We start from the raw sequence: 25,156 nt of genomic DNA on the forward strand, positions 1-25,156 counted from the left end.
CAATGATTGTATTAACATTTCCACTTCCACTTCGGACGTTTACATATAAAAGTAGTTTTTAATAACAGTTTTCAGAAAATGTTTAAGTGTTTAAAAAATGTTGTATGTTGTGGTTGTGTTTTGGTTGAAATAGGTAGTTGAAATTGTCTATAATTATATAAGAAAAAGTTTACAGTTCTACATTCCCTCCATTTTACAAAAGTGGAGGGGAATACCCCTTCTCGGGGGTGAAAAATGTACATTCAAAATAAGTCCGGTATTGGACAAAATGATTTATTCTAAGCAACTTTTGTTCTATAGAGTTTTTTTACTAAGTCAATAGGTAGGTACTTTTTGAGCTATTTGCGAGTGAATATGTTCATTTTTAACAAAAAAACAACATATTTTTGGACGGTGTTTCGCAAATAACTAAAAAGTAAGTATTCTATTGAAAAAAATATTTTTAGCAAAAATATAAGTAGCTTATATAAAAGTGAAAAAAATAGTGTATGTAATAAAATATATGGGGAACCTTTAATAACAAGATCAGAGAAGAACATGCAATAGAAAAGAAAGAGAAGAGAAAGATTTGGATGAATGACAATATACTGCAACTTATCGAAGAAAGAAGAAAATCAAAGAACAACAAAATAATGTACAACAGATTCAGAGACAAAAAAAAACGAAATACGAAAGGCCAAAAAAATGGTTAAAATCACATAATAGTGATTCTGTGATTCTTAGAAAAAGATTTGATAGAACAAAGACATATAATAGGTTAACATACTTAAAAAGGCGAAACAAGGATTTACACCCATTTTTTGAATAGTAGACTTTTTTCCTGACGTCATCCTGAACATAATGCAAAAAACTGCAAGTCTCTAGGTGCTGTATTTAAAAATTTATTTATTTAGTGCTAAATGCCCTCGTCTACATTGTTTAAGTTAAATTGTGGCTTATTTCCCATTTAGAATAATAAATTACATAAATGACACAAAGAAATAACTTCAGAATAATATATTAGGTGATAATAAACAATGATTTAAAATAAACAATGTTTTAAATACTTTTAAACTTATAAGATTTTAAGAAGTTTTAAACTTTTAAAATACTTATAATAATCCATTCGTACCATTCATACCGGGTAATACATCGAAAGAACTACAATCTGGTTGTGCTTGTAATCGGCTCAGTTCGGCTTGTGCGACTCCGTTTTCGGGAACGTTAAGTTTGTACTATGGAGACCTGTAAGAAGGAGTGGAAACGCAATGCATCGTTTGTGGGCTAACTTTTCAACCTCTAATTCAACTTTCAGCAATCGCCGCTAGAGGCGCAAGTGCTCGAATAGGTGCTACAAATACATTAGCTCTTATGGACTTATTTAATATTTAACTCATTTTATTTTTGTTTTTAGCGTAATTAGACATTAATTTATTGGTGGATTGTAGCTGAATATGTTTTATGCCAAAAATAAATTATTTTAACCTTATAACATATCGACGTGTGGTAAAAAGTGTATTCTTTTTATACCATTGTAGATGGAGATGTGACATCAAATTTAAATTTGTCATTACTTTAATATATAGGACAGCTTATTTTGAAGCGGAAATATTTTGTCACATTATCTAACTGCCACATTTATATACCAATGGTATTTCAACTGCAAATTGATTTTTTAATATCTTTGTAACTGATATCAAAAAGTTTGTTAGTTGAAAAAATTGACTTAACTGTACGTAATTGTTTTTAGAAAGTTTAAAAAGTTATTTAAATAATTTGAAGCTTATTGATCAATTTTTTTTAATTATTCTTTTTATCAAAATTTAAACTGCTTTTTCTTTTGAATACTTCATTTATTTATATTCTGAAAGCTTACCTATCAGATGTTTAAATTTAGTTAATAAAAATATATGTCTATAAACTACGCAGACGATAGTCTGACTTTTATAAAATTAATGTTAATTTTTGTGAAATATTTTGTCTCAAAAAATGCATTGTTTCGACAGAAAAACTTTCCAAGATCCTTCTACTATTATCACTATAATTTTCAGGTTAAAATAAAAACCAATAATAGGCACAAATTTTATTTACACCGAAGAAAATAACATACAAACGAATAGGTATAATCCATGAACGTTATAAATAACATAAAGACAAATCTTTATAAAAAGTCTTTATTAACTTCATTAAGGTCCCTTTTGAATTTTTTATCGGAACGATAACTCATATAAATCCCGGTACGAAGCAAGTTCTTTTAGTGTAAGCTTTCTTGGCACTCATATTTAAATAATATTAACCACCAAAACCAATAATCTTATATTAACTAGGAATAATTAATTTTATTTTCGAAATTTTCACATTCACTCCAATGCAAAAGTAGCATCTATCTCTACGCCACCGCCGCCCTAGCGAGAAACCAAGCAAACAGGCAAAATCGTGTACAAAAATTTCAAGGTCGTCCTATCTCGATTCCTCTCCTCTGTGTAGGTCTCCATAGTTTGTACGGTGGTCTTTGGGACACTGTGTCTCAATGTCTCAATGGCGCAGCCGCAGACGTAGGTAGGCAACGTCAGATTAGTCAGATAAGAGACCAGTTGCCATACAGACAACCGAGCCTACCCGACTGTCTGTAACGTGCTTGAGATAAACAACATCGTACCCCTACCGTACCTCATACCAGTCATACCACTGCTCATTTAGTTTAGCGTGATGGTGTATAATAATGGAGGAAGGAAGTGGTGCAGCCAAAAGGCGTAAACGTATCTGAAGCCACGACAACAAAATCAAGTAATTTAGTGTGAGTCAGCAAAACTCTGATCTGATAGATAGATAGATAGATAGATAAATTTATTGATCTTTTTGTATCATTTACATGACATAAGACAAGTCACAAACATGGTATACCTATAGTACAATGAGTAGGTTATTAAAAAATACTACGCTAAAATTATCTTATTAAAAACATTAATGGTAACAAACATTTAGTAGAGAACAAGATTACGAGACTGATAAAATATTGTATGTATGTATGTATGTATCGGTTTTAGAACGTCTTTCGACGTTGTCCGATGCCTAACTTCCACGTCCTTCTATCATCCCATTGGCCATCTCTAAGATCCCTTGTACTCATTGCTTTGGTTACCTTTTCTTTCCATGTCTTTTTGGGTCTTCCTCGTTTTTTGCGGTTTGGTGATACCCACTCCAAGATCTTTCTGGGCAATCTTGTGTTTTCCATTCTTTGAACATGACCATACCAAATCAACTGTTTCCTCTCAATGTCTGTTGTTAAGTAACCATCTATTCCAATTCGTCGTCTTACTTCCTCATTTCGAATTCTTTCCCTACGGGATATACCTAACGATCTTCTAAACACATCCATTTCTACAGCTTCTAATTTTTTCCTGTTGTTCTCGGTTATTCTCCAAGTTTCTGCTCTATAAAGTAGGCTGCTAAAATATTGTTAAAAGTATAAAAATATCGGAATCAGTTGCTAGAAATTTCCATTCAACTGATCTGAAAAGTTTCCCCTTGGTTAAGGTTGAGGATGTTTCAGGAACCTTTGACCTTGCCTGAAGTTGAATCGACTAAAATATACGTTTTTCGGCCAGAAATTTTTTTCGTAAACTTTTTCTTGTAGAGAGGGATCGACTCCTATCATGAAGGCTTGGTTATTGGATCGGACAAAGTATGTTGGAAGTTTCTTTACATAAGTATATTGTTCGCCTGATTGTTTCGTAATATAGGCCTTTATATTGTCTTCTGTTACAGTATCAGGGACTCGTGAAAAGAAAAGCCAGATTTTCTTCTAAGTTTTATCTATACCCTGGAAATTTTCATCCCCATCTCCACTGCCTATATTATGGTTACGGGTTTTCCTAGTTTTCCTTTTTACTAAGGTAAAACCTGCTTCCGACGGGTGATGAATAGCTTCATTTATTTTTGATGTTGAAGGTTTCATTCCTGCCAGATTGTCATTGGTTAAGTTGATTACTTCATTTAATTTTTGTTCACTTTGTACTCTCATGATTTCAGCTGCTACCTGGTTAACCTTTATTATTGGATCACCCTGTAAATTAGGAGTTCCTATATGTGTTGGTGATTACAAATTGCCTTGATGTTAATTTTTGTTGATTTGGTTTTTGTTACAGATAAGGTTTTTGTATCACTTACCTTATCTATTGGAAGCAAGTTTTTTCGTTGGTTGCTATTTTGATATTAGTCCAGGGCCGAAAAATAAAAACGGGAAAAAAATCAATACAGGTATTTGACGGTGCTAAATCGTAGGGGGGATATAGTTAACTAAAAATACATACAGAGGTACTCGTAAATCGACCTCATTTTTTTTATAAACAAAGGTTAAAGTCAGAAAATATGGTTTTTTGCCTATAGCATTTTTAGTATCATATTTACAGCAAAAGTTGTTTTATGAAAGTTATGTATCATGAAAAAACGATTATTTTTAATTTTTACAAGTTAAAATCCATAAAGACTTAACCGAGATAATTGCAAAAAACCACGTTTTTTGCACTATTTTGTAAACGTTAATAACTTTTACCAAATAGGTCGTAAGAAACTTATTATACCTTGATCATGAGGCAATTAAGTGCCTTTATTAGCGTACAAAATTTCAAGAAGATCTTTTTTTTTTTTATTAACAAAAATCGCATCAGCCAAATTGGCTATTAGCGAAACAATAGTGGTGAACAATAATTTTTAATACATTTGTGCTTTTATATATTGTATAAAATGTTAATTGCACTTAGGAACCTCTTTAAATTTGACATATTGCACTTTAGGCCTAAAATGTCACTCAGTTTGTTTGGTATATTGTACAATATGCTCTTTGGCGTTAATGCTGCGCAATTCTCCAATAAATGTTTGATTGTTAACTTTTCTTCACAGTTGTCACATCTTGGTTCTTGTTTGTAGGAAAACACATGACTATTAGTTAATCGCGTATGACCCAATCGGAGTCGCATTAATATTACCTGGTCTCTCCGACTTGTTGGTAATGTTGGCCAGGGTTTTATCGATTTTTTAATTTCGCGTAGCTTGGCCGATGACACTTTCCACTTTTCTTCCCACATATACCGCACTTTACGTTTGACCGCCGCTTTCACATCCGCACTCGTAAATGTTTCCGTACACTCCGCACTATCACTAGTTGCAGCTTCTTTTGCAGCGTTGTCTGCCTCTTCATTTCCTTGAATTCCAATATGGGATGGTATCCAGAGGAATATAATAATTTTTCCATTCAGTTGAGCGGTATGAACTTCTTGTTTTATTTTGATGACCAAAGGATTAGATGGGTAGACATATTGGATTGACTGTACCGAACTTAGAGAGTCTGTGAGTATGATATATTTGGTATTACTGGACGCATTGACAGCAAGGGTGGCCTGGTATAGAGCGTATAATTCAGCAGAGTAAATAGAGTACTCTGAAGGGAGTTTGTATTTATTTGTTGATGTTGGGGTTATGACTGCAGCACCAGTGCCTTCATTTGATTTAGATGCATCGGTGTATACTTGTGTATACTCCTTGTAATTGCGGAGTATATCATTGAAGGCGGATTTGATTAACTGTGGGTTTGTTGAATGTTTATCGAAAGAAATGAGGTGTGTTAGGCACTGAGGGTTCTTTATTTGCCACGGAGGAATTGAGGACAGTTTGGAAGGAAAGCATTCTGGGAACGCATAGTTTATTTGATTTAAGTAGCTTCTAATTCTTGCGTAGAAGGGTTTGGCCGTTCTTGGTTTATTTATGAAGAGATTTGGGAACTTTTCTGTAAAACAATTTTGTATAGTAGGGTTTTTTTGAGTTACACCTGATTTTTGCGGCGTATGCTACACTTAAATAAACTCTTCTGTCTTCTAAGGAGGGTTCTCCAACTTCACAATACAGACTTTCGATTGGTGTTGTGCGAAAAGCTCCAGATATTATACGTAAAGCGAGATTGTGAAGACTGTCAAGTTTTTTCAGCAGCGTCTTAGCCGCTGTAGAATACACAGTAGACCCATAATCTAATTTTGATCTGATTAATGTTCTGTATAACATTAAAAGTGTTTGGCGATCCGCACCCCATTTTTTATTGGCCAGAGTTTTTAGAAGATTTAGTCGCTTGTGACAAGATAACATCAGATTTGTTATATGAAGTTTCCAGCTTAGGGTTTCTTAGAATGTCATGCCCAAGAACTTAATTGACGTTGCACGCTTTAGGTTTTCATCACATAGTCTTAGGTTGGGGATATTTGTGACGTTTCTCTTTGAAAACAGGATGAAGCGAGTTTTTTCAGCGGAAAAACAGAAACCTGTTTTTTGTGACCAGATTTCTAAGTCTTGTATAAAGTTCTGTGTATGACGAAATATATTTTGTATATTTTTACCTTTGCAGAAAACTACAAGATCATCTGCTTAGACTCGTGCCTTTACAGGCGATTTTAGGTTTTTGAGGATATCATTGATTGCCACTATGAAGAGAGTAGGACTTATAACCGAGCCTTGAGGGATACCATTTTCTGGATACATTATATCTGATGTTATGTTATTTGTCCTAACTCTGAAAGTTCTATTTTGAAGGAAATTTTTAATAAAGAATAGGCTGTGACCTTGAATGTTCCAACTATGTAATTTTTTTATTATATAGTCGTGCCAGGCTGTATCGAAAGCTCTTGATATGTCAAAGAAAACCGCTAGACATTTACCCCCTAGTGCGAATGCTTCAGAAATGTCACTCTCCAAATCTATGATATTATCTATAGTTGACCTTTGGTCTCTAAAACCACTTTGTTCTGGAATAATCAAATCTTGTCTCTCCAAGTGCCATCTTAGTCTATTGCTAATAATCTTTTCTAGTAACTTACACATGGCGCATGTTAAAGATATCGGTCTGTATGACTCGGGACTTGTCTTAATACTATTAGGTTTTTGTATAGGTATTACTATGGATTCATGCCATTTTTCAGGAAATTTGTGTTGAAGCCAAATAATGTTAAACAGATCTAGAAGTTGTTTGTGAGCGCTCGCTGGAAGATGTTTAATAAAAAATACTAGGAATATCGTCCGGGCCAGCGCTAGTTTCTTTAATATTTGATAATGCTTCCGTATACTCTAATTGAGAAATGGGTAAATTTAACGGTTCATCTGTGTTAGGAGTAATGCTAATTTTCTTATTTTCTTCATGTTGTTTGTAATTAATGAAAGATTTTTTATAATTAATATTACTGGATCGGTTTTTGTATGTGTTAGCAAGGATTTTAGCAATCTCAGTATTACTAGTAACTGCCTTTCCATTTCTCTCGAGGCTTTTGATATTCTGATTGCTGTTTAATCCAGATATTCTTCTGACTTTGTTCCATACTTCAATCATGGGAGTGTTTGCCTTTAACGTTGATACATATTGAGTCCATGACTGGCGTTTGGCGTTTCTAGTTGTCTTCTTGGCTATTGCACGTTGTTTTGTATATTCAATTTTATTCTCGAGAGTCTTGTAGCGCTTGTATTTGTTAAAAGCTCTTTTGCTAGATTCAACTGCTGTTTTGCATTCATGGTTCCATCATGGGACGGGGTTGCGTTGTTTTATGTATGAAGTTTTTCCTATTGCTCTTTCTGCTGCTTCTGTGATAATGGTAACAATGTTCTTAAGGGTCTCGTCTATGTTTGAGGTGCTTTTAAATGTGGTCATACTGCTTTCGACTAAATTTGAAAAAAGATTCCAGTTAGGTTTTTTTAAATTCCATTTTGGGGTAAATGTCCGTCCACGTTGGTTTTTGTTGTTATGAATAAAAATTGGGTAGTGATCACTGTTATACAAGAAATCCAGCCTATCCCAGGTGAGCTGTGGGGTCAGACCTGGTTCGCATATCGTAAGGTCTATACATGAAGATTCACCGTTCTGTATATTAAATCTAGTGGGTCTGCCGTCGTTTAAGACTGAAAGGTTGGACTGTTCAAATATCTCTTCCAGCACTCTTCCTCTGGTATTTATAGTAGAAGAGCCCCATGAAAAGTTGTGGGCATTAAAATCGCCCAAAATAAGCCTGGGTTGGGGAATTTGTTGTAAGAGTTCAGTTAATGCTTCTGAGTCTACTTGCGTTGATGAAGGTAAGTATAAGTTACAAACGTAGATATTTGGACTCGAGTTAACTTTAATGCAAATTGCTTCTAGATTAGTTTGGAGAGGAACTACTGTAGTTTCAATTGACTTTTTTACAAAGATAGCTACTCCACCACTGGCTTTATCTTGGTTAGTTCTGTTTTTGCAGTAATTTTTAAATTTTTTTAAAGCTTGTATGTTTTCATTTTTGAAATTAGTCTCCTGAAGACACATTATATCTGGATTGTGTCTGGACAGAATTATTTGGAGCATTGGAAGGTTATTATAGAAACCGTTAATGTTCCACTGCAAAATTGATGAGAAGCCCATTTATAATAAATAAAACTGAAATTTGGGATTGTCACAGAAGTTCATGACTCTATTCTTGAGAAAACTCACTTTCAGTCTCTGATGCCTCAGTATCCGAGTAAGCCATCTGTAAATGCTTCAATAGTTTCTTTCTAATTTTTGTACATCTAGCTTTAATCGATCTTTGTTTGAAATACGGGTATATTGCTGTTAGCATTTTCACTGAAGCTTCAAATTCGCTAGTGTAGTTTTTTATGATGCTGACTGGGTCCTGTGCACCATAAACATTTTCAAATAGATCGGATATTTGATCAAAATCAAGAACAAATGAAGGGTTTTGCTCTGAGATGAATGCCTTGGTCGTTTCCATGAGTACGTGAGTTGGAGTCTTTCCCTTACTTTTCTTTGGTTTTTTAGCTGGAGCAACATTAGGTTTAACAAATGGTTCAAGACTTTGGTTTTCTGAATTAGCATCTTGCGCTAGAGGAGGTGTAACAATGTCATCCAAACTGCGTTTTGAGCTATTTTGTGTGGCCTGGGTTGTATCTATATTGATAATTGGTTGTGAGGTTGGAGTTTTTGAGGGGTTGGTTGAAAGTATTTCGGAAGGTATGGGTTGCGAAGATGATTGGGAGTGGGGGTTTTGGTTATAATTTTCAGAAACTGATTCTTGGATTGTTTTGCAATTTGCTGCAGTGTGGCCTGGCCTTTTACATGAAAAACAGATCAAGGAATCTTGTGCAAAATAAATTCTATAGTTGGTGTTATCATAATTCATTAATATGGATTCAGGTATTGGGGCAAGCGGTGGTGTGATAAAGATTTGTCGTCTAAAACTATAAATGTGGTTGAATTCCGGCAAACCGGCGCTTATCTTGAGAAATGACATGGTAGACATGGGTTGAAGGCCCAATTTTTCAATTTCTTGAATTAATACAGCATGCGGTATGGAGGGACAAGCGTTTGACAGAATTAGCCTTTGTGATGGAGTGATTAGTTTGCGTGCTTGGATTTTTTGGTTATTAATTTCTATGGATCCTCCATAATTATTCATGAAATTTTCAACAACATTTTTGTTTGCAAGGTACATACACACTCTGCTGTTAGAAAGCCTTGAGGAAAATAGTATATTTTTGGGCTCGATCAACTTTCCTAGTGAAATCAGATAATCTTGAAGTTTAAGGTTTTCAATGGATGGGAATACAATGGCTTGTTCTTTTGTTGGAAATTGTTGTTCAATCAAAGCAATAGAATAAGTTTTAGTAGTGTTTTCCATTTGGGCGCTCCTGTAGTCAGAAGTCCCGGCAGTCGGATTTGACATATTTTATTTATTATTCAAAACTAAGTAAATCCTGAAATACGGACCTGTCTTACAAGAGGTGATTTTATCATGTCGTTATAGATAACGAATAAACGTGTTTAGGGTTTTTTGTATCAAACCGACTTCTGATAAATAATAAATTCCAGTGAAATAACTTTGCTTTATATAATTTTAAAGAGTACTTACGTACAATAATTGAACGCACTATAATACACTTATATATGCGAAAATAAAAATTTTTTACTCATTAGCTACTATCTAAATAACTATTTTGTTTGGAGCTGACAAATACGCACCAACTAGTATACCTGCCAGGACCGAACTCTGTTCAAGAAGATCTGTTTGTCAGTTTACGAGTTATTTTAGTTGTTTATCCCAGACATCGAATGTTTAAACAATCGTTGCTGCCCTAGGAGTATTTTCAGAGTTTTTTGGCAAAGTGCAATGAGTTCTTAAAGACTAAAAGTACTAAGAAAGGAAAAAAAAGAATATATTTGTTTCTTAATTGTTGTTGAACAGGTCGATAAAAAATGGTGAGTTTTTTCCTTATAAGCAATTAGAATATCTTTGTTATTTTTTCCGATAAATAATTATAATTGGTTGTATCAAAAAACTGGTAAAAAACATACATTTATGAAGAAGAAACAACTTTCTAGGACCAATAATAGCCAAGCTGTACTTTTTTTTTGAAAAATCACATCTCGATTGTTTGTAAATATTAAGAGTTGAAATTTTTACAGAATGATAATAAATATCTATATTTTATATTGCAATTGATAAATACGGAATATCTTCTGTTTAAAACGAGTAATAACCCTTTAAAGTGAAGTTACTCAGGCCTGAGAGTTGGGACCATGTGATGGGGTAGATTGTCGGAGTCCAGTTTTGAGCGTCGAGATTTTGCTATAGAAAGTTCAATTTGGAGCGCTTAAAAAATTTTAAAATATCTCAGCTTCCAGAGAACGTAAAGCCTTCATTTTTTTTTAATCTGGGTAACTCGATGAAAGAATAACAACTAGCTAATTTTCATTTACAGGAAAAATCGGAAAATTTTGGAAAATGGACTTTTTTATTCAACATTCATTTACAATGTTAACACTAATATATTTTGATAAATATTTTCATAAAATATTATAAATTTGTAAATAAATATTAAAATATAATTATAGTATATATCTATTTATATACAGGGTGGTTCATTTTATTCGCCTCGGTGTCTGTACGGAAAACGACTTGATTTAAAAAAATTTCTTCATAGACATATACAGGACAATTAATACTACAATCTAAAAATATTGTGAAATATACAGGGTGCTACAAAAAAGAGTGATATATCAAAGATATATTTTTTATGGAACATCCTACAACTGATGAAATTTTTAAATTGCTCTTAAAAAATAAGCTAGACTATACCTAAGTACAGGTTATTTTGATTCATTTAAATTTTTACAAAAATATAAAATTTTAGAAAAAATATATACTTACAAATCTAAGAGTCGGTGACAAATTTTGTCTTAGATCTTCATAATAGATTATTCATATTTTTAAACAAATGTTTATTGGAACAAAATTTATAATTACTTAACCTTTAACTACCCGCGCATCAAGTTATAACATAACTACACGCGTGGCGTACTGTGTACGCCACAAGAAAATACACTTAAAAACAGCGGATTTGTTTAATTTTTTATTTAAAAATACACTTAGTTGTTTGTTATAAACCTTATTCGGCATCAGTGAATACTTGGAGTTCCTTTTGAGTAAGCCAATTGGGATTTATAACTGGAATCATGGAATAACTGGATTCCATGATAAATAAAATTACTAATAAAAAATTTTTTAAATGTGATTTTTTACAGGAGAAAAAGTATTGTTTATAAAGAAAAATATATTTTTTGCCATAATGACTAAAAAACAATTAAAATATGTACTTATATTACGACTTATAGTAAAATAATCCTGGGGTATATTGTTCACCACCGGAAACAACAAATAATAAAATGTAAATTACGATCTTTCCAGAACGTCGATTATAACGAAACTAAAACCAAATTGTAAAGCACATTCCAGTGATAGGTTAGAAAAATAAGCAAGGTCAAACATTGAATTTTTAAATATATTTCCAGTAGAATTCTTATATCTGGCGTCCAAAGTACGCCAGCGCGTGTAGTTAAAGGTTAATAGTACATTTTTAGATTTAAAAACTAATTGAAAACAAAGACCTTCTCAAATTGAAAACAAATTTGTGTATATGTTACAGTTCAAGTTGATTATCCAGTTGGAGTTGACTCCAACTAGTTGGAGTCAACGGCTGGTTTCAGTAAAAGTTGATTATAAATATAAAATGAAGATTTATATTCAACATTTACTAGTAAAAGTAGACTCCAACTAGGAAAAGTATACTTTTCCCAATGCCATTTAGTAAAAGTTGATTCTGATTCACACAAACAGCCGATTCTAGAAATTAAATGTTACTGAATATGTTCAAATTAGTCTAGGCTGTATCGTCGCCCCCGTTAGGTAAATTACTCCGATTCGAATTTTTTGCACAAACTTACTCAAAAAGAGGTCCTTATAACAAATCTACTGGGTGCCAGGCAGTACCTTGATCGATAAATTGTTTAAACAATTCTTTTTGACAAATTCACAAAATAATTTTTTCACTTCGAACATTTTTTTTTTTATCATTTGGGTTATTCTGAGCAAAAAAGGTATTTTGTGATTTTTCTCTAAAATTGATTGTTGTCGAGTTATACGCGATTTAAAATTTGAAAAATGCGAAAATAGCCATTTTCAAGGCTTATTAACTCGGTTAAAATTCATTACTATGAAAGTCCGAAAGTGACCAAATCAAAGTTTACAGCCCCCTCTACAAGATCCAGCAGAAATTTTTGTCATTATTTTATTACTAAGCTTTATCTTTAATTATTAACAATGAGCGCTAAGTGCGTATTAGGCGGCTATCAATGGTGAGTGCTAAAGAGATGCACCATTCCAGCCGTCCAATGGCGAATCTCACTCGCACTTACATTGACGGCTGCCCTCAATACATGTTTAGCGCTCATTGTTGATAATTAAAAATAATATCTTATTAATGAAATAATGACAAACATTTTTTCAGGATCTTATAGAGGTAGCTTTAATCTTTGATTTTTTTTAGTTTCTGACTTTCATAATATATAATATCGTATGGCATTTTTGCCTTTCGGACAGTTCCGGCGCCAATTACATCTTTAACCCTGTTTCAAGTAACTAGACCGACGGCTTAACGTGCTCTCCGAGGCACGATGAGACGGCTCGTGTCATTATTGGAAATGAAAATGTTTTGTCTTTAGCAGGGCTCGAACCCACGTGCACTGGCGTATGAGGCCACCGTTTATGCCGTTACTCCACGGCCGCTCGCTCGACTTTCACAATAATTATCTTTAACCGAGTTATTTAACCTCGAAAATGGTTATTTTGGCGTTTTTCAAATTTTAAGTAGCTAATAACTCGCTAATAACTAGTCAATTTTAGAGGAAAAAAGGCCCAACGGATCTAAAAAAAATTTGTACGAAGTGAAAAAATTACACACACCGGCAAAATTAGCCGAACACCTTAAAAATGGGACATGTTTGATGTCTCGAATTTCCTAAATCTGTTGTCCGATTTAAGTGATTCTTTTAGTAAGATATAGCGTTATTAGTTAAGAATATCGGTGTAATAATATTGTTGCTAGACAGGTACATGTCATTTTATACCGGGTGTTACAATCATACTGTCTTTTTTTCTTAAAGTTCGGAACACCCTGTGGAATATTCTAGTATATATAATATTTTAAAATTAAAACTCGATTGTAGGCTTTCTTAACATTTTCTTTTTTGATTCATTTGCTTACGTTGGAAAATAAAAAAGTTATGTGCTTTAACAACTAGCCATGTTTTTTTATCAATAAATCCTCATAATAGGGGAGGAAAGTATGCTAAATTTGCAGTTTGTACAGATGTCTCCTATTTAAGATTTTAAAGTAACCCCCCAGGTGCCATTCGGTAGATTTTTGAAAAATATTGAATAGGTGTATTTTGCAGTTTTACGATCTGATGTTCATTTCGCGAAATATCGCAGGGTTCGTATTTAAAAATTTTAATTTACCGCCCCCCTCTCCGTGGGGTATCACGGACCCCCACGGAGGTGGGGTGGGGGATTTAATTTAAAATTCCAAATAGGAGCCCCCAATTTTTATTGCAGATTTGGATTCTTCACGTAAAAATAAGCAACTTTTATTCAACACATTTTTTCTAATTATGGATAGATAGCGCTATAATCGGAGAAAAATGATTATTTCAAATGGAAAATTAAATTAAAAAATGAAAAGTCCCCCACTTTATATAAAAATTTAACTTAACCTTTTTCTGATTTTAGCACATACTCTTCACAATCCAATAGGTTCCCATAAAGCTCGAGTAACTGCAAATTTAGTATACTTTCCTCCCCTACTATGAGGATTTATTGATGAAAAACATGGATAGATGTTAACGCACATAACTTTTTTATTGTCACACATAAGTAAATGAGTCAAAAAGAAAAATGTTAAGAAAGCCTAAATCTACAATCGAGTGTTAATTTTAATATTTTACATCTGCTAGAATATTCCACAGGGTGTTCCAAACTTTAAGAAAAAACACAGCATGATTTGTACACCCGGTATAAAATGATATTTACCTGTCTAGCAACAATATTATTACAACGATATTCTTAAATAATAAGGCTATAACATACTAAAAGAATCATCCAAATCGGATCAGTGGTTTAGGAAACTCGAGACATCAAACATGTCCCATTTTTAAGGTGTTCGGCTAATTTTGCCGGTGTGTGTATTTTTGAGAATTTGTTTAAAATCTTTGTTTATCGCCAAACGTCACTAAAATTATTCATTATTGTACTCATTTGCCCTCATTTTCGACAGTAAAGTAACACTTTGTTGTATTGAAAGAAGAATGTTACTTTACCTGCCGCGATAATTAATCAAATTAACCGAGATTGAATGTAAGTGGTCAATGGCAGCAATCGATTATTTGTTTGAGTGAAATTAAAATGTATTTACTTTAATTCTTAAAAATATTGTACAAAATGTATCTTATTATTGATAAAATTTATGTCAAAAAGTAAAATTCTGTAGTGTTTCGCAATTATGTTCATACAAAATAAATCAAAACTTTACAGATTTAGTAATTAGGTAGGTATACAATATTGATAAAACTATCGATTAAACATCAAAACCGGCCATCATGCAAAAGTCATCTGTGATTACTGTCATTACTGTCATACGAATTTTTTATTTCGTCTAAAATTAAAAAAATTTCCTCAAAGTTGTAAGTAAGTGTTAATGTTTTTTATGATTGACGATACAATTTTGTACGCACCACCTCAATACTCTTTATCGAACGCGTCTGTTCCTCTGCTCGTAATATCAGACTCGTTCGATAAAGTGTCACTTTACTGACTGACTTTACTGAAATTGGTTAAACAATTTTTCGACCGCGGTACCGCGTGACACCCTGTGTATTTGTTATAAGGATTGTTATACGGATGTATTTCTTTTGAGTAAGTTTGTGCAAAAAATCGAATCAGAATAATTTACCTAACGGGGGCGACGTTACAGACTATACTAATAAGTAGTTGAAACGGTCAAAACAAAGAAACGTACACTTATTAAAAATGCACTTGAGGTTCTCGTATAATCAACATTTACTGAATCGATCCAGGAAGAGTCAACTCCAACTAGTACAAGTTGATTTAAATGTTTAAAATCAACTTTTACTGCTCGTTTCAATTGGAGTTGACTCCAACTAGTTGGAGTCAACTCTAACTGAGAATCAACTTGAACTGTAACATATACAAAGAACAAAAATGAAAGACTCTATGGACTACCGATGAAAAATATTAACTTAATCATATTTATTTACAAGGGATATAGAGCCAGACTGGAACATTCTGGAGAAATGGTAGAAGATATAGCTATACAAAGCAGAGTTAAAAAAGATGCCCATTGTCCACCGAAGGAAGTAAGCGATAAAAAAAGGTATAAGTTGGAATGTGCATAACGAGTTGAAGGATGAGTTCGCAAATGACAATTGTTTCCTAACCGAACACATTCACCATATACGGAAGTAGATCGACAAGCTTCCCAACTACTCCAACGTAATGAGCCTGAAGATAAAAAAGTAGATCTATAAAGAAGAACAAAACAAGAGAAAGTGACAGTCACGACTAAAAGAAGGAAATGAACATGGAAACATAGAGTGAGAAAAATATAGGAGTGGAAATTACTTGTATAGGAGTTTTCGAAAGAATAAAACAGAAGAGGATAGGCTGATCCAGGCAATCAGCCATCTTTCACTTCTGGTTAAGAGACACAAGAGCGCCCAACACTCTGTAAGAAGGGAAGGAAAGGAAGAAGATTTCTGTTCGCTTCCAAATACCATACACGTATTAATAATAAATTTTATATTTTAGTCCATTCTTTCACGGTTTTTGCTCTAAATTTTAAAGATCCGCTTGGATTGACATGAAATTTGGCATACGTATAGCTTACATGTCAAAGAAAAAAAGTGATATTGTGCCGATGTGTGCTTTTGCCCTGAGGGTGACTTTCACCACCTCTTGGGGGTGAAAAAATATACGTCCAAACTAAATGCGGAAATGGGTAAACTGACTAATTTTAAGTAACTTTTGTTCTATAGAGCTTTTTCGCCAAGTCAACACTTTTCGAGTTATTTGCGAGTGAATATGTTCATTTTTCAACAAAATACCCACATTTTTAGACGAATTTTTGCAAATGACTCAAAAAGTAAGTATATTGCCGAAAAAAATGTTCTTAGCAAAATATAGCCTATAATAAAGTAAAAAAAATGGTGTACGCGTTAGGTCTCTGGATCTCGTAGAACCAGAGTTATAGCCAATGAAAAATATATTCATATTCACCAAATTTCAAATAGAATATTTCGACGTGAAATATCCAAAAAATTGAGCACTTTTTAGGGAAAACCCATTATAACTTTTTTAAAGTGTTTAAAAAAAGCTTTATTTCGGTTTTTACAAAAAGTTTCTAGCATTAGATTTAAGCAAGTTATGCTCAAAATAGTCGGTCTTGACGGTCCAGTTAGCTGGGGCTCAGTCGATCGACAATTTTAGTGGATTTGCGATTTGCGGTCGCTGGTTCGAGCCTCAGCTAGGTCATGAAATTTATAAAAGGCCAACGCCGTAGTATAAAACTCAATAGAGTCTACGGCTTGGTCTGGAATAAACTGGCGTCTGATCGACCTATGGAGGAGCGGTACGGGAAGGGATAAGGGCTTCCGGCTTGGTGATACTCCTCCATAGATCCCTACCGAAGGGCGTTGACGCCTAAGAACGGTGTATACATACATGCTCAAAATAAAGTTGGTCCCTTTTGTTTTTGCAAAAGAAAATCGGGAAAACCACCCCCTAATTAACAACTTAAATGAAATTAATCGTTACCGCTCCACAAATTATTTTACTTATGTCGTTTTTATATGATCTCAAGGGCGCCCATATAAAAATTTTTAGGGGGGGGCCAAACGTGAAGATGTTGCACATTACATTTTGTATATTTCGGATGACAATATATACAGTAGACGCTCTCTATAACGAACACGGATATAACGAGGTTTCGCTTATAACGAGGCATATTTGGTTATAACGAGGAAAATTTAAATCGAAGAATACTTGTTTTTACCTGTTTTTAGCGTTGTAATGGTCATAAATAAATAAATGCCCCAACTACCTGTACATAGAAATGCCCAACATCTGTCTTATTATCGAGGCCAGTGCCGTAATAAACTCGGCCACCTGTAATAAACATCTGCCTGTTTATCGACCGATATTGAATACTACAGGAAATTTACAATTTATGGCGGCGAAGTCTCATATTGTTCACTGTTCAGGTTGACCATCGACATCTAATAAACTACGTAAGAGGCATCAAAACATTTCAATATTATTATTGTTTGATATAACGAGATCCGCTTATAACGAGATAATTAATCCACCATTTCAGTTCTCGTTATAGAGGGAGTCTACTGTAGTTTAAACCACCTAAAAAACCTAGTTTGAACCCTGTTGTGAGAAATTATTCATACATTTAAACACTAGACCAAGTTTTTAAATGGAAATGTCATGGGTACCTTAAATGTTGCACCTCTCTTTAAAACTCGTTTGAAAAGAATACAATGCTTGCAAAGCCTTCCCTTCAACTTTGGCGAACAGACTAACCATGAGTATGTGTCGAACCAAGTTTTTACTTTAAAATCTTAAAAAGGAGCCCCCTTTATTTTTGCAGATTTAGAATCCTTATGAAAAATAAGGCACACATATTCCAAACATTTTTAGAATCGTTGATAGATGGCGCAAATAAATCGCATTTTCCAAATATAGCGCCATCCGTCAACAATTCTAAAAAAGTTCGAATAAATGTTACTTATTTTTTGAGGAGGAAACTCAATCTGCAAGAAAAAACGGGGGTTCCTATTTAAGATTTTAAAGTTAACTCTCACCCCACCTCCAGAGTGTGGAATGAAAAATCCTGTTTGGTGTCATTCTATAGATTTTTGAAAAAATTAAACAGGTGTTTTTTAGTTTTTATCTGGAAGTATATTTCTCGAGATATTAGACCGTTTCTATAATTTTGCTATGGTATCACGATATACCGTTTTTTCCGATTATAGCGCTATGTATCCACAATTCGCAAAATGGCTCGAATACAATTTGCTTATTTTTACAAGGAAAATCCAAATCTGCAACAAAAATTAGGGGTTCCATTTAAGATTTTAAAGTTACCCCCCGCTCCACACCCAGGGGTTGAAGTGGTGGACTTGTTTAGTGTCATCGCATAGATTTTTGAAAATTATTGAACACGTATTTTTCAGTTTTTCGATCCGATGTTCATTTCGCGAATTATTCGACCTTTCCGCTACTTTTGGGACACCCTGTATATAACACTCATTCATCATGAAAGATCACCTGTTTTTCATTTAAATAAAATTGTTCTGTTCATCATAATGCACACTTGAAAAATAATCTACTTACTAAAAAAATACTTATGCAAACTAAAATTTGACTATGTTCAATAAATTTAAAAAATTATTTTTCAGTATGAATTTATTTCGAAATATAAAATATAATTACTTTATACCAGTTCTCAAAGATTATCGGTCAGAGATCGGATTTCTTGCTGATATGTTTTTTTTTTGCAGTATTATAAATGATTCATTTAATTGATAATCTTGGGTGTCGATTACAGTGTATATATGTTTCCCACGCCTCTAATCTCTTTCAATGTTTTCGTTAATAGCATACCGTGATTGTGGGAAATGTGTATTATGCACATTCTATATAGACCACTGTCGCAGACACAAATATTTTCTTAAACTATTAATAACTACCCAATGTGTGAATTTTTTTTATTAATAAATATGTTGTTTCCAATTTATCTCTCAAAATTATCCAATAATTTTTTGACAAAAATACGTTATATAAATTTAATTTTTGTTCTTTCCCGAAAAGCTAGGGGGGGCCACGGCCCCCCCCTGCCCGCGTGTATGGGCGCCTATGTATGATCTGTAAGTTTCATCGATTCAAAGAGCTTATTTTTGAAAAAATTTGGTTTCAAAGTAAAATTTTTAAAAATTTAAATTTTGAGAAATATGCTTTTTTTCAAAATAACTTAAAAATTGTTAGAGATACCAAAGATGTCGAAACACAAAAAAAGTCAGATTTGCTTTTCTGAATATCATGTATTTTTTTGTTTTTTTGTTAGACAAAAATTTATTAAGATTTGGTGTTTCTAAATTTGCATACATTCGTGATCAGTGACTCGTTCAACCCCTTTTAACTACAGCCCTTTTAAAAATAAGGACTTTGAACCGATGAAACTTACAGATCATATTAAACAATATATACACGAGTCAAGAAACTTGTGACGTCGTAACGATTAAGTTCATTTAAGATATTAATTAGGGGGTGATTTTCTCGATTTTCTTACCAAAACCAAAAGGGACTAACTTTATTTTGAGCGTAACTTGTTTAATTTTGATCCTAGAAATTTTTTTTATAAAACAAAAATGAAGCTTTTTTTAAACACTTTAAATAAGTTGTAATGAGTTTTCAGCGAAATGTGCTTCATTTTTGGTTATTTCACGTTAAAATATTCCATTTGGAATTTGACGAATATGAACCTTTTTTTCGTTAGCTATAACGCTGCTTCTACTTGGTGTAGAGACGTGATATATACACCATTTTTTTAAATTTTTTACAGGCTTTATTTTTGCTAAGAATGTTTTTTCGTCAAAATATTTACTATTTGAGTTATTTGCGAAAAACCGTCTAAAAGCGTGGTTATTTTGTTGAAAAATGAACATATTCACTGCCAAATAACCCGAAAAGTATTGACTTAGTGAAAAAACTCTATAGAACAAAAGTTGCTTAAAATTAGCCAGTTTATCCATTTCCTGACTTTCTTTGGACGAATATTTTTTCACCGCCAAGAGGGGGTAAAAATTACCCCCAGAGCAAAAGCACATATCGGCACAATATCACTTTTTTTCTTTGACTTGTTAGCTATGTGTGTTCCAAATTTCATGTCAATCCAAGCGGTTCTTTAAAATTTAGAGATTTTGCAATATTTTACCGTTAAAGAACGGACTATTTCTAATTTGTTTGCTTCTAAAATTCAAGGTTTACGCCGTTTACGGTATTGTTAAAGTTCAAGGTATCAAGTAAATATTTTCCACATGTGTGTGTCAAACTTAATCGTTATTTTTAAAACAATTAGCGCAATATTGACAAAAAATCAAATGAAATTATTGTGTTTAGTGTTTAATTTTGTTCTGAAAACTCCAAAGTCAAAAGCATTTAAAATTTGAGTTATCACTAAGAAGTTTTTAATTTAAACATTAAGTTATAATATTTTTCTACTTACATTCAGTGCCTACAAGCCAGGAAATATCAGGAACATCAGGACATAAAGTAGTTTTAAGTAAAGCACTTGAACAAAACAAAACGATTTTTTATCACATAAAATAATTGATACCTAATTGAAGTGAGAAGTGTATGTTTGTGATATGATGGAGAGTACTTTATAAAGTGTTGTTATTATCTCATCGATAGTAAAACTGGTCGATAATGTTATCAAATTCTTTAAAAATAGTCTCGTTTTGTCGAATATAGTAATCGGAGAATCTATATTTGCATTTTACTTTGATGTCGTACCTTATAACCTTGACGTGATTATTTTTAAGATCAGATGTAATTGCTAAAATGTATAATTTTTTATCATGACTTGATAAATTGTATAATTTTTTATCATGACTTGTGTTATGTAAAATGTAATATTAGCAGAGGCATCAGTGCAAGCTTAAAGTATTTTTTTATCAGTATATTATTATAGGTATTCAGTTAATAAAACCTAAGCGAAAATTATATTAAAACCGATACAGTACGCTGCACAAACCTTATGGAAATTAGGTCCCAGTGGATTGAGCCCATACTTTGGGAAAATACTCTTTGAATCATTGTGATGAAAAGTTCTCATGGGCACAACTCGATCGTATGAAGGTTTTTAAAAATATAGAGGCACAAACTTGGCAAATTATAAGATTTACTGGGTAGTTATTCCAATTCCCTGAGTTACTGGTTATCTGGCAACATGTACAAGTTTGGATCAAAGAACAGTACTAGTAGTCTAGGATTTTGTCCTGGCTATCCAATGGCGAACTTTACTTTGACCTTGACGTTCAACGGAAGTTTTCTTCTAGAGTTTCGGGAGTTTTCGGCATTAATTTGATATAAACAGATTACTCATGGGATTTTGGGATCTCTAAACACGAATATGCCATCAGAATTGACAGCCGGAGAACATGGTGGCCAGGGCCACTGCAAGAGGCGTTATCTTCTATAGAGATTCAATGGTTTTCGGCATTGAATTCATGCAAATGAAATACTGGAGGGTTTTTGAGGTCGCTAAACACGAATATCCGTGCCGTTCCTAGCTTGCGTGGGGGAGGAGTTCTGAACTGAGTAGGGGCTCTTCAGTACTTCACGGAAGACAGACTGGGAGGGGGATGTCCTCAACCCCGACACAACGTGTCCCAATGACTGATAGGGAACGTTCCTGTAGATATGCAGGTCAGGTACGAATAAGGTTAAACCGAATAAGTACCCGCGGATCAACTGAGGGTATGACATAGGGCAGCAGCTACGTCATTATTGCACTGGGGATGTGTGATTCATACAGGTCTGGTGTAAAATACTCAGAGGCGGCAACTACATCTTAGTTCAACCGGCTGTGATACTGCGATCAGGCAGGCAATTGGAAACTACCTGATTATCTTCCCAGAGAGCGTTATAAAATCACGACTAGGCAAGGAAATTCTGTGCTTTGCAATCCGGCTAGCAGCCGGCGTCGTATCGATTCCGGGTCGAATGGTGTGAAATGGGCGACCGGGTAGATGATTGTGGACGACCAGGCAATATCTGCGAAATGGGATATTGGAAGATCAAACTTAGCATTACGTAAAAAACACCGCATCGCAACATGGAATGTTAGGGGGCTGCTAGAGCCAGGTAAATTGTATATATTAGAAAATGAACTGATCAAGGAGAAGATAGATATCTGCGGGATATCTGAGACACACTAGGAAGGCCAAGGACATTGGGAAGCCACTAACTAAAAAGTTTTCATGTCAGGAGCTAACAAATCCGGACAAAAAGGCGTAGCAATATTAATTCAAAAACGTTGGGCAAAATATGTACATGAATACCTTTCAGTAAATGATTGTATAATAAAAAAACCCTAAACGCTAAACCAGTCAAACTGCACATTATACAGGTATATATGCCAACATCCAAAGCGACAAAAGATATAGTAGAAGAAACATACCATCTGATACATGAAACCATCTCTAATATAGCTAAGAAAGAACCAATGATGATAATAGGAGATCGGAACGAAAAAATAGGAAGATCGAAAGTAGACGAACATTTGAAAGGAACGATAGGTGACCATGGCTTATGCTAGCGAAATGACAGAGGTGAACGGCTTCTTCAATTTGCCATCGATATGGATCTCAGTATAGTAAACACAATGTTTAAACATCATCATCGAAGATTATCAATATGGTCTTCGGCTGGAGGACGATACAAAAACCAAATAGATTATATTCTTATCACTAAACGATGGAGGAGCTCTGTAACCAATGTGAAGACAAAGCCAGCTGCAGACTGTGGTTCGGACCATAAAATGCTACAAGCAGAATTTCGCATTAAGTTGCACAGTAAAACAATTGCAAAGAAAAGACAAAAATTGGTTCCAAAACACCCGGAAAAGTTTAGAGAGGCACTAGCAAAAGCCGACCTACCAGTGACTACCGGAGACCATGACAAAACGTGGGAATACACAAAGAAGTTGATCACAGAAGCCATCAACAACACAAACCCCAAAGAAAAAAAAAAGAATGTGTGTACTTTGTACTCACGTAAGAAGTTATACTTCTATTATATGATTTCAACGAAATAAATATACCTACTTTCAACAGGTTATTTGTTTGTATTTAAGGATTAAACTAATTTTTACTTACTACTTTCCAAAAATTTTTACTAAAACAATACTAACAATTAAAAAAAAGTTAGATAAAACACGGAATTGAACCAGGGACCTCTCGATCTTCAGTCGAACGCGCTACCGCCGAGCCAAACTCCCTTTGCTTTGACAGCTTACAAGATTTCTCATACATACTGACAAATTCAATAGACCAAGTGAAAAAATACTTTAAAATTTTAAGTAAATATACTTACTATTATTATAAAATATTTTATTCCCCAGGAGGACAAATCCAAAGACACAAAAATTATAATAATAAATAATACATTTACTAAAAACACTAATATATTTTTTAATGACTTATTTGCGCTGATACATACATAATTTGAAAGATTGGCAACGAACTACATACTGTCTCCCTGCGCATGCGCCAGGCAAGTATAAAATTTCACCCCCGATCGTAAGGAAGTATAACTTTAAAAATAGATAGAAAAAACATTGTATGACTGAAAAAACTCTCAACCTTTTAGAAGAAAGACGAAAACTTAGAAACGGCACGTCAAATTCAATACAAAAAGAAATAGAGATAAGCACCATACCTAAATACAACTATAAAACACTTGTGCGGAAGGAACAAAAATAATTATATAAAAAGCATATGTGAACATCTAGAGGAACATGCTGACCGCCAAGAATCTAGACAACTTTTCTCAAAAGTCAAATATCTAGCGAGAGAATTCAAACCACAGACACAGGTCATCAAAGATAATAGTGGAAATGTACCATAACAAACCCAGACGGTATCGCAGAGGTGTGGAAACAATATTGTGAAATACTATTCTCTAACAACGACCTAGACCATAATACAGACAAAAGAATTATATTGAAATCAGAAATTGAGTCGGCAATAAAAAAGCTAAAATGTAGAAAAGCACAAGGAGAGGATGGAATAACAGCTGAAATACTCAAAGAAATGGGAGAATTAGGGACGGAAGTAATGCTTAGAATTTGCAATGAGGTCTGGAATACCGAAAAGTGGCCAAATGACTGGGGTAAACTCACGTTTATTCCCATATACAAAAAGGTTCTCCGACGTATTGCAGTAATTACCGTTCCCGGCCAGATCGTTGATATCTCACGCGAGCAAAGTACTGCTAACGATAATCAATGAAAGATTAAAATTCATTCTCTTACCGCAAATTCCCCAAGAACAATGCGGATTCGTTTCAGGTAGGGGAACAAGAGAACAAACACATTCTTAATATATTCGTCAAATTATCGAAAAATCTCGAGAGTTTAACATAGAAACATATTTGTGCTTTGTTGACTACTCCAAGGCCTTCGATAACGTAAAATGGAATAAAATGCGGCATACATTTAGAGAAATGGGTACGCCAGGACATCTAATCTATCTATTACAAGCACTTTATGTAAATAACACTGCTAATGTAAGAGTTAATAATGCGGTTTCGAAAAATTCAAATTAAAATCTGGAGTGCGGCAGGGATGTATAATATCCCCCATTCTATTCGATATATTATATAGTGAACACATTATGCGTCAAATTTTTGAGGAATGGTAAGGTGGGGCAACGATAGAAGGAAGAAAAATAAAAAACCTACGTTATGCTGATGACACTGTTATATTGGCTTTTTCGCCAGAAGAACTGGAAGAAATTATGAATAGGCTAGGAACGGTGAGTACGGAATATGGTTTGAAAATAAATATACAGAAAACCAAAGTAACGATCATCCATAGAATCAGAAACAACCAACCGGATATAAGAGATTTGGCAGGTTACGAATTGGTCAGACAATTTACTTACTTAGGCTCCGTTATTACTAACAGTGCAGGA

General features: G+C 33.8%; 1 protein-coding gene across 1 annotated transcript in view; it reads right to left on the reverse strand.

The window, feature by feature from the left end:
* The window catches only part of LOC114327204 (probable multidrug resistance-associated protein lethal(2)03659), a 205,465-nt gene extending 184,574 nt beyond the window's left edge, over window positions 1-20,891 (reverse strand). Inside the window, exon 1 of the mRNA XM_050660975.1 lies at window positions 20,683-20,891. The gene's annotated coding sequence lies outside the window, so the exon portion shown is untranslated. The remainder of the gene's footprint in view (window positions 1-20,682) is intronic.
* Window positions 20,892-25,156: the final 4,265 nt, after the last annotated feature.

Source organism: Diabrotica virgifera, chromosome 9, assembly GCF_917563875.1.
Source record: "Diabrotica virgifera virgifera chromosome 9, PGI_DIABVI_V3a".
Lineage (NCBI taxonomy): Eukaryota > Metazoa > Arthropoda > Insecta > Coleoptera > Chrysomelidae > Diabrotica > Diabrotica virgifera.